The following is an 11,239-nucleotide window of genomic DNA, read 5'->3' as shown; positions in this document are numbered from 1 at the left end:
ATAAATTCTGGCTGACCTATGACAGCTTAAAGCACTGCGGAGGACTGTTAACAAGCCCGTTTGGACATCACCTTGAATAAATGACGTTATCCCCAAGTAAGGGAAGGAACAGCTGAGCACCGGGGAGGTGCACAAAGGGCCAGAGCAAACTCTCACACTGTCAGGTGCAAAGAAAACTGAGATTTCACCCTAAAACCCAGTTCACAACAAGGCTACAAAATCCTGGCTGAGAATTTCTGAATGCTCACCAGTTGTTTCCAGCTCGAAGGTCATCTTCTGGCCAGCAGCCTCGCAGATGTATTCTCCAGCATCTTTCTTCTCCAGCTGCTCCACAACCAGACGCCGTGTTTTGCCCACACATTCCAGTTTGAACCTTCTGGAGGAGGCAAGCAGTCTTCCATCCTTGTACCATTTTACTTTGGTTGTATCCTGTGCTACTTCACAGCTGAGGGAGGCACTTGCTGCCAGGGCAGCACTCACCTCTTTCTGCACCTGCTCCTGGTTTATAAACACAGGTTTTGGCTCTGAGGGAAGAAAAGAAAAACAGAAGGACTGAAATGAGACCATCTTGCAGGTCTGTATGTACAGGTTGGAACAGGTTTAGGTTACCACTTGTGCCCAAACTAATAGCCTTCACTAGAGAATATCAGCTCTTCTGTTGAAACAAAGTGTCAAATCTAGGCAAGAAAGAACCTAGGAACTGAAGGAACCAAGAGGGTCCTTGAACACCAGTCCCATGGTTGCAAGTCACTATGCAAACATATTGAACCCAAAAGAACATCTGTCCTGCAGGCAACCAAAACCTGAGTTCCTTTTGCTTAAGACCCACTGTGAAACATCAAAACACATAAACATGTGATAGTCAAACCACTGGCTGCCTTTTCATGACCCAGAACAGTACTCCTGGCTTCCTGAACAGACTCCTCATGGCCTCTACCACTGCCACAACTGTGACTGTCAAAGGCACAAAGGAAATATGCTCACCAACGCAGTCCTTTCTTCTTTGTGTGTGATTTGCAGATATCTATCTTACTTTGAGCTCTGGGAATAGTCAGCTCTACCAGGTCTCTTACTGTGAGTAGCAGACTCACCTATCCAGATGCAGCCTCCAACATAAAGGCATAGTAAAAAGGCAGTGTACTACTAGGAGAAGTTCCTGCTTCTCCTGCCATGAAAGGCTGCACGTAGAACATGCACTCCAGCCTCACTGCACATACTTATCTTAGTCAAATGTTTCGGTGAACAAGAATTACAGTTTGGGATCTCAGGCACAGGAGAGATTTGAATAATATCTTGAACACTGCTTCCATTGTACATATATCAGTAATTATTATTCTACAGACAGACTGAAACAGGTCTTTGTGCCATACTAAAACCAAATACTTGCTACAAACCCAGGCAATCAAGTATAGGGGAAAAACCTCAGCACAGACTACTGCACCTGGAGCACTGTATAATAGAAACTAGATTTTACTTTACTGTTCTCTGCTGTATTTCAGACAACACCTGTCTTACCTGTGACATGAATCTTGAAGGTGAGTTTCTGGCCAGCAGCCTCGCAGCTGTACTCCCCTGCATCTTTCTTCTCCACCTGGCTCACCACCAGCCGACGCTGTTTGCCCTCTGACTCAGCCTTGAACTTCTTGCTCCAGGTGATCAGTTTCCCCTCCTTGTACCACTTCACCTCCGTCTTCTCCTGGGTCACCTCGCAGCTCAGCGTGGCATTTTCTGTTGGTGCAGCCTTCACCTCCTTCTGCACCTTCTCCTTGTTGATAAAGCATCTTCTGCTTCTGGAATTTAAGGCAAACGGGCACATTTAAGACATGAATCTTTTCTACACAGCCTTCCCCAAATGCCCAAATTAGTCTTTGGACTGTACCGTTGAGGACAGCTTTCCCACTCACATTTCCTGACAGTGCTATGAACTGAATGCCAACATCTGAACTATATCAATTGCCAGTGAAGAACTTCCTCCCTGCCAGACCAAAACAGCTTAGATAGCCCTAAACTTGTTTTCATTTCCACCAGTATCATGTTCCAAAATCTTCAAAAATTAAAAAACACCCCTTTCCCCACTGTCCAGCAGCACACCAGCATACGCAGTCATTGAAAAGTCTGTTTCATACAAGGGGACAGGCATTAAATTGTCCAAACAAGCTGACAGCTGTAAGTTGCTTTGCCAGCAAAAGCCAGGTGAGGGTCAAGGTTAAATTCTGTTTGTAATTAAGTCATAGTGAGGAAATGTATTTTTCTCACCTACATATTTCTGAAAACAATTCTAATATCTCCTGAGTTTTCAGAGGCAGTAATAAAATGGTTTCCCCTATGGAATCATAGAACGATTTGGGTATAGAAGGAAGCTTTAAAGATCATCCAGTCCAACCTCTTGCCGTGGTCAGGGACATCATTCACTAAATGAGGCTGCCCAGGGTCCCCATCCAGCCTGGCCTTGGACACTCCAATGATGAGTCACCCACAACCTTCACCGGACAATCTGTTCCAGTGTATCACCACCCTCATCATAAAGAACTTTTCTCATGTCCAAACTGAGTCTACCCTCTTCACTTTTGAAACTATTGCCCTTTGTTATGTTGCTACAGACCCTGGTAAAAAGCCTTTTTCCACTTTCCTATCAGACTCTCCTAATAAATAGAACGCCTGTCTTCCTCCATTTTGGAAAGAAAAGCACCAGCTTGAAGCCTTTCTATTTTTAAGCATTTCTTTTGTACCTGCTATAGAGAAGAAAACAAAAGAAAATACAGGAAAACCTTTTTAGTTGCAGGTTTCTTTAATTTAATAGAAACCACCAGTGCCGCCTTCTAGCATTGTGACCAAATGCTGTCTCTGAGACTACTTAGGAAGAAGCATTTTCAGGGGTGTGCTTGTGCCCTGAAGATATCTTTCATATTCTTTAATTTCCCCTGAAATTATTGACTTCTCATTTTGCTATCATTGCATCTACTTGAGATCCCCAGGGAAATTCCCCAGTTATTTCCAGTCTGTCTTAAGCTGAGGCTACCCAAGTCCTAAGTGTTCATAGCTTCAGAAGGCAAACAAAACAGTGCATGAAATAAACAGAATTTAAGCACCGTCTACATCACTGAATGCTGGGGCTGAATGTGTCAAACCACTTAACTTTCCCCTCCTTCTTTGTTGGGGGATTCAATACAGTCGAAACAATTTCTCTCACCTGTGACATGAATCTTGGTGAGTCTTCTCCTGGGCAAGCTCAGCGTGGCATTTTGAGTCAGTACAGCCTTCACTTCCTTTTGTACCTTGTCCTTGCTTGTAAACACGTCTTCTTTCTCTGCAGGGACATCAGAACAGTCAAACCGTTTTGCTGTAGTCTGCTGTAGAGCTTACTCCAGTTCCCCGTTTTCACTATACTTGCCCTTCACAGGGAGCATCGTGATGCCTCATTAAGACAGGAAAACACTTTCCTCTCTATTTTGCCTTCATGCGGGGGGGGCACAGCGTAAGGCAGCGGCTTTGAGGGGGGTGTTGGGGCTGTTTGGCACTGGGGGGGGGGGTTATTGGGTTATTGGGTGCCCCACCCCCACACACAATGGGGTGTTAATGTGGGGGGGGGGCTTAAATCAGTTGCGTTCCCTATAGCGCCGCCCCCCCCCCCCCATTAACCCCCCCCTTTATCCTCACGGCTGAGCCCCCCCCCCCTCAGCGCCCCATTCATCTTGATGGAGGGGGGGGGGGGTTTGGCACACGACCCCGGCGCGGCTTAAGGCACATCGTCGACAACACCCCCCCCACCAACCCCACCCGGGGGGGGGGAGGGGGGCGATGTGGGGAGGGGGGGGGGTTGCGGGGTTGGGGGAGGGGGTGGGCAAAGCGCAATATGGGGGGGGGGGTCACAAATTGGGGCGTGGTCTTTACCTGGAGGGCAGCGGCTGCACAAAGAGCCCGCGGGGGTCGGAGAGCAGCACTTTGGCTGGGGGGGGGGTCCACGGGGTCCGGGGGTAATGCTGCCCCACCCCCTCCCCTACCCCACCCCCCACTGCCGACCCCCCCCCCGCGTTGCCCCCCCGCCCCAACGTCAGCTCCTGCGGCAGCTCCTCGTCGCTCTCCTCCTCCTCTTCCTCGTCTGGGGGGTCAATACGTTGGGGGGGGGGTCCCATCGGGCAGCGGCAGCTCCGCCGGCTCCGATTGGCTGAGCCGCAGTGCGCGGGAGCGGCTGTTGTGTGCCGGTCGGTGGAGGGGCGGCTCTTCATGGAGCTGCCCCGCAGCCAACAACAGCCTGAATGAGATCCTGGAGTCCCAGACGCTGGAGGATGAGCTGGGAAAGAGCAGAGGCTCCCCACAGAAGGGCAAATCACGTCTGATAACGTGAGTGTGGAGCACAGCCAGCCCCTTCCTCACATGTGTGGGGCTTCCACGTTCCTCTGTGCCCATTGCAGTGTGCCACCCCAATCCTGCTGCCCAGCCAGGAGTGGATGGGATGAGCAGGTTGGGATGCACAGAGCAGTGCTCAGACATTGCTGGGACATTTGTGCACTGCTGTTGAGCTTCCCTTTGTGCAGCAGGGGAGAGGATGGAGGTTTACAGGTGGATGGTTGTTCTTTCTATGGCATTGCACAGGTGGTAGAACCTTGTCCATTCCCAAACTTATTCCAGGGCATGCGGGAATTTGTGCAGTTGTAGTTCCTGAATTGTGCTATTTAAAACCCTCCTGTAAATGGGGATGTTTTGTAATGCCTGCTGGGGCTGCAGGCAGCATTGCCTTCCTCCTTAGGGGGCAGGTTTAATCACAAACCTCCCTATTTCCTATCACAAACGTCCTACAAACCATGTCTGGGCATTGCTGTCTCGGCCTGGATCTCAGCTCCTGAGACTGTCAGATGTGAAGCAGCAGCAGCTGGGACAGGGCTGGCTCTGTGTGCCCTCTCTGGGTCTGTGGGCACAGAGTGGGGCAGAGGGATGACTGTGAGAGGGAGGAATTGCCCAGCCACAAGAAAGAGGAAATCAGCTGAAAAGGGGAGATTTGAGAAGCACTGAGGCTGTGGCTGCTTTGACAGTAAGAAGAAACCAAGCTGTCACTGTGCAGATGGGAACTCCAGTAGGAGAGCTGTGGTGGCTTTACAGATGGCAGACAGCAGCTGGAGTGTAGAGCCAAGGGTAGGGGGGGGATCTTCCTCTTAGCAATGCCATGCAAAGAATGATGCAGACTCCTGCAGGGTCGGCTTTGCTGTGTGACCCTGGGTGGAAGCAGCTGGAAGGTCTCAGCCCTTCTGCGTTATCCCAGGAGCTGGGGCAGTGCTCGGTCTCATCCCACCTCTGCTAATAGCAAATGCAGAATCCCTTATCTGAGTGCCCTTTTCTCTCATGTAGAGTCACCGACCCTGGGAAGTTCACAAAAAGTTTGGGTGTTGTGTTGAGGGATGTGATTTAACTGGGAAGTATTGGTGATGGTTGGACTGGATGATCATAAGATCATCCAGATCATAAGATCTGAGATCATAAGATCATAAGATCATCCAGGTCTTTTCCAACCTTGAAAATTCTATGGAGTTGTAGCAGATTGTGGGGGTGTAGGTGTGGTATATATATGTACACAGATGGGAATATCCGTATGGAAAAGATAGATCCATGTGTGTTCTGGGCTGCACTGAAAAAGGGGTGGCCAGCAGGAGAGGGAGGTGATTGTCCCCTCCTGCTCAGCTCTTGTGAGGCCATATTTGCAGCACTGTGTCCAGGCCTGGGAAGGATGTGGAGCTGTTGGGGGGGGTCCAGAGGAGGGCCACTGTGATGATCAGAGGGCTGGAGCAGCTCTCCTATGAGGAAAGGTGGAGGGATCTGGGCTTGTTTAGCCTGGAGAATGGAAGGCTGTGGGGAGACCTCATTGTGGCCTTTGAGTACTTGATTGGAGCGTATAAACAGGAGGGGGAATGGCTGTTTATGAGGGTGGACAGTGATAGAACAAGGGGGAATGGTTTTAAACTGAGACAGGGGAGGTTTAGGTTGGATCTTAGGAAGATGTTTTTCGCTCAGAGGGTGGTGACGCACTGGAACAGGTTGCCCAAGGAGGCTGTGGATGCCCCATCCCTGCAGGCATTCAAGGCCAGGCTGGATGTGGCTCTGGGCAGCCTGGTCTGGTGGTTGGCATCCCTGCACATAGCAGGGGGTTGGAACTGGATGATCTTTGGGATCCTTTTCAACCCAGGCCATTCTATGACTGTACAGTTCCATAGTGGAACAAATATAAAATGCTAACTATGTAAAACATGGAGTCAGACCTGTGTGATTTGTCCACACCAGGAGGTGATTAGAAAACAATTTGTAAGCTACAAAGCTGCTTGCTGGAAAGGAAAAGAAAATAAAACTACAAGAATAAGGGAAAACATTTCTTCCTGAAAATAGGAAGAATAATGGACCTGACATGAAATTTGGGTGAAGCTGCCTGATTTTATGAAGCTATTCCCATTGTTTTCTTGGTGCTGTGTTTCCCAGATGAGTGGTTTCTGGCTGTGCTGCAGCACCAGTCTGCATGTGAACATCAACTCTATTCACCATCTGGGAAGATTAGGACTTCCCTTCTCCCACCAGCACCACTGAATTACAGTTACTCAGTGGTTAAACAAAGGAATCCTTAAAGAAGGGTTTACAGCTGTCCTGTTATCTGAAGTGCTTGGGGCATTCTGATGCTATTAAGCTCTATGTATTAACAAGTTCAAAAAGAAAAGGTAGGCATCTGATTGTTGTGACAGTTTCTAAGTGATTTGGAAAGCTGTACCACCCAACCACTCCTTCTATTTGATGGAGGTGACAAAGCTCAGTTTAATTTCTGACTGCTGTTTAAATTCTGAAGCTGGAGCTGGTTCCTGGAGCAGAAAAAGCTCGGAAGCTGTCCCTCCTACAAGCAGGCACCTCTGAGCAAAATATGACATCTCAGTTTCTGATGGTAAGGTCAGGAGATCTGATTCCAGCGTCTAGCTTTCGGCTTCATGCTGTGTTAGTGGGACCTTTGGCATCTAGCACTGACTAACAGCAACTGACAGGCTGGTAACAGTGCACCCCAAAGCAGTTATGTGTCTGTTTATGTTATGAGGGAAAATGGTATCGCATTGAGATTTCATGTTTTTACACTTTGCAGATCTAACTAGCTGCTGGAAGAATCCTGTACGCCATGTTCACACCATTTTCAATGAGCTGGATGAGTCTGTTGTTGGCATTTTAATGCCATTTACCAGGCAGGCAATATGTATGGAGTATTTGGCTCTCTCTACAGTCATGAATATTTGAGTATCTTCAACATGTGGCTCATTGCTTCCATTTCAGGCTGCCCAGAGAAGCTGTGGGTGCCTGTCCTTGGTGTTGAAGGCGAGGTTGGAGTTGGATGGGTGATGGGCAGCCTGAGCTGGTTAGTGGGCAGCCAGCCCATGGCAGGGTGTTTAGAACTGAATGATCTTGATGTTTTCTTCCAACCCAAGCCCTCCTGTGATCCTATGATTCTGTGATTTCATTCAGGTTTATTGAGATGAGTTCTCCTAAATGCGCTGTTCTCCATATGATTATAATTGGAGTCTAGATGGCTGACTGAAACCAGACACCAAACTTTCTGATGGCCAAAATGAAATGAAATCAATCCTTGACTGTGTCAGTAGTCTGAAACTAGAGCCCATCAGGTAATTCCCAGCCTCCTGCCTGTATCAGTGGCTGCACACAGTGAAAAAGTCTGATGGGATTTTAACCTCTAAAATGTTCCAAAGCAACCAGAGGGTCAATATATTCACTATGCAAATACCTGCAGGAATAAGCTTGTCATGTATGTCCTCAGGTACCACAGTAGTTAATGGTGGGACTCAGTAGGTCATGCTGAAAGTTGAGTCTGCTGATCTTGAAGGTCTTTTCCAGCCTAAATGACCTTATGCTAATATTTCTGTATTTATTTCTGTTCAGCTCCCAGAAAACCTCCCACCCAGCCCCCAACTGACCCCGTGGTGAAAAATAAAACAGAAACGTCAGTGACGCTGGCATGGTCCCCTCCGAAGATGCACCTCCCCATTCCAATCCATGGCTACATTGTGGAACCCAATAAACTAACTGGCTTCACGTGGGTGAGTGCCACAAGTCTCATGTCCCCGTCCCAGAGTTCACGGTGAGCAATCTGTCTGAAGAGGCTGATGATCAGTTCCGAGTGTCTGCAGTCAATGCGCATGGACAGAGCCCGTCTCTGGAATTCCCAGGGAGCGTGCACCTTGGTAAGCACAAAAACCCCAATGGAAATGGGTCAGTGTGTGCTGAGCAGCTGTGTTGGTTCCCTAAAGATGCTTCCTTTGACTTTAAGGACAGTAGTGCATTAACACACCAAAGGATTTCCTTTATTCCCAGTTCTCCTATCTCCTATCAACCTCCAGATACCACTAAAGTGATACGAGTTATGTTTCTGTGACAGAGACATGAATATCCTTATCTTTTGATATGTCACATGTGCAAGAGGCAGAACTTTCTGTAGCAGATCTGAAGCATAGAAATGCTTCTTCAAGCACTCATGCAAAGGGAGAAGTAGAAATGCACCTATGATTTAATCTTCCATCTCTAAATGAGATACCAGACTTGCATCTAAAGAGCATTAAGACAAACGTTGTTCTTCCTCAGACCCAGTCCTGGCTGTGAAATCCCCCCTAACAACTGGTGAAGCTGTACCTGGAGGGGATGCCATGTTTACTATTGACCTTACAACAACGTGTTGCGGCACTTGATGCCTCAATGGTAAAGTCTTACAGGAAAGCGAGACCTGCATCATCAAGAGAACCCAAACTACTCCCAGCCTAATCATGGAGAACGTCCCCAAGAACGATGATGGAGCAGAAGTGAAATTTGTTGCCAAAAATGTTGATGTCAGCACCAAGATGAGAGTGAGAGGTATTTGCTTTGATCCTTCTCCTTTCCTCTTACAGTCAAGGCATAGTTGCTGTGATCTGATGATTAGAACTGGGGCTGCAGGCATTCACTGACTGTACCAAATACCTGAAATTGCATCACATGGACTGATGTGAGTCCTGGTAATGACCTAAACATGATAGCACTGACTGTAGGGTAAGCCAATCTACCCAGCTGCTTGGTATCTGAACCAGATTGCTTCATGCCAGCTGATGAATGTCTGCAGTTCACAGCTCTTGGCCAGTGCATTCAGTCACCATGTTTACCACTGCATCACCATAGAGCAGTACTTTCAGCTCCAGGTTCAGACAGCCTTTCTGATTGCGCTGGAATAGTTTAGAAGTAGGGGAGCAATCATTCCAATAATATCTCTATCAATCAGCTTAGCATGACAAAGTAGAACAAATAAAGATTCATTATGGGAGGAGCTGTTTGTCATTGGGTGGAAACCTCTGCAGAAGGATGTTTAGAGCATTATTAATCAGTAGAAGGAGATGTTTGGTTGATTTTTACTTACTAAATCCTGCAAGAAGACCAAATGAAATATCTTGAATTGCTCAGCACTGACACAATGATGAGTGCAGGAACAGAAGGTGATACTTTTTCAGAGATGTTGCAGCAAACATTGACCACGTTAGCCTGATATCAATTGAAATAACGAGGCCTTTGCTCCTGACAGGTGCTGCAGTGAGATTTACCAATAAGAGCAAAGATGTAGAAAAGATCTGCGCTCGGCTGCGTGAGGAAGCCAAACTGCAGGCTGAGCTTTCAGACACAGGTGCTACTGTGGAGTGGATGAAGGATGGGAAGGAGCTCAAGGCCAGTGAAAAATATGAACTGCACATTGAGGGGAAGAAACACACCCTGAAAATTCACAGCGTCTCTATGGATGATGCTGGAAGTTGTCAGTGCATCTGTGAGGGGGATAAAATGCTCTATCAGCTTTCAGTGAAAGGTATGTGACAGTCTGGGCTGTCCTCTTCCTGCCCAGGGCCAGCAGACTGCATTCACCTGACTCCCCGACAGTCCAGCTGTTGTAAGACAGCATCTGGGGTGTTTTCAGTGGCTGTTTTGACTTGAACTGGCCAATCTGCTTTGTAGAGCCATTTGATTTCTGTGTTCTGTCCTGTGATTCGTCCCTAAGATATAGAGGAAGTCAAGGGAAAGAGAGGAAAAAGAGCATCCCAGCCTTCCTGCTCTTCTCTCAGGGTGGCCACGAGAGATGATGTAAAATGCTCTTTTTGTAGCAGTGATCCCAAATGTAGAAGAGACCTGTGAAGAATCACAGGGATGTTTACTTAGCTGTCATTCCATGGTGGGCTTTTTCTTGCACAGATGTAGAGAGAAACTGAACTTTCCCACGCAGGTCTCTGTTTTGCTGCAGGGTGTAGGTCTGATCTCTGAGATCCACACGCTGGGCCTTGATTGCAATAAATGAGAGCCCTTTGTTTGCTCCAGTGGAAGACTTTCCATTTCTGCAGTACCCTCTGCAGATGACACAAATGCAAATGCACCTTCTTCCCAGCAACAATTGCCTTTTTTTTTTTTCACACTGAGTATGCATGAGGCTCTTCATCATCTTCTGCTGGCTTGTAACCCTTGTTGGTCCATGGAGAAACAACAAAGCCCTAGAGCAGTGTATGCACTTTGGCATTGGAGAGCTTACTTAATTGCTTCTTCTCAACGAACGAACTGCAGAGAGGCATGGAGACAGCTCCAAACAGAATTGAATAATGGGACTAAATTTATGGAGAAAAGAACTTCCTGCCAAGGCTTGTCAGCTAGTCTTAATTTTGCTTTTCTTCTCTCTCTTTGTCATGTTAGCATAATATTTCATACTGGCAGGTCTGCCCCCAGAATTAATTGAATTAGCTGATGGACTTTTCCATGTGCTTTGCACTGTAATGTGACTATCAAATGAGTAATCAATGCTGTTATTTTAAAACCTGTGTTGGCAAGCTGTAAGACAAACAACTGCTGTTGGTAGCTTGGTTACTGCAGAATCAGCTTTCGTGTATCTCATAGATAGGGAAGAGACCCTTAAGGGTCAGCTAGTTGGACTCCCCCCGCAATGAACAGGGGCACCGCAGCTCCATCAGGTGCTCTGAGCCCTGTCCAGCCTGACTTTGAACATCCTCAGGCTCACCAATCTTATACCCATGCCACACACTCGCAGTATTTCACCATTCAGCATCGCCACTTGTATCTTCTCTTGCTGTAAACCAGAGCTAGCTGGTAAATCATCTGCTGTGCGGGTCAGCTGTGTCTCTCCCATGGGCATCACGTGGCTGCTGGGAGGCTCTGAAGAGCTGCAGCCAGAGGTGTGTCACCCGCTGGGCCTCGT

This window comes from Coturnix japonica, chromosome 10 (genome assembly GCF_054131305.1).
Source record: "Coturnix japonica strain WE chromosome 10, WE-NBRP24, whole genome shotgun sequence".
NCBI classification, from domain to species: Eukaryota; Metazoa; Chordata; class Aves; order Galliformes; family Phasianidae; genus Coturnix; species Coturnix japonica.
This window is presented reverse-complemented; position numbering follows the sequence as displayed.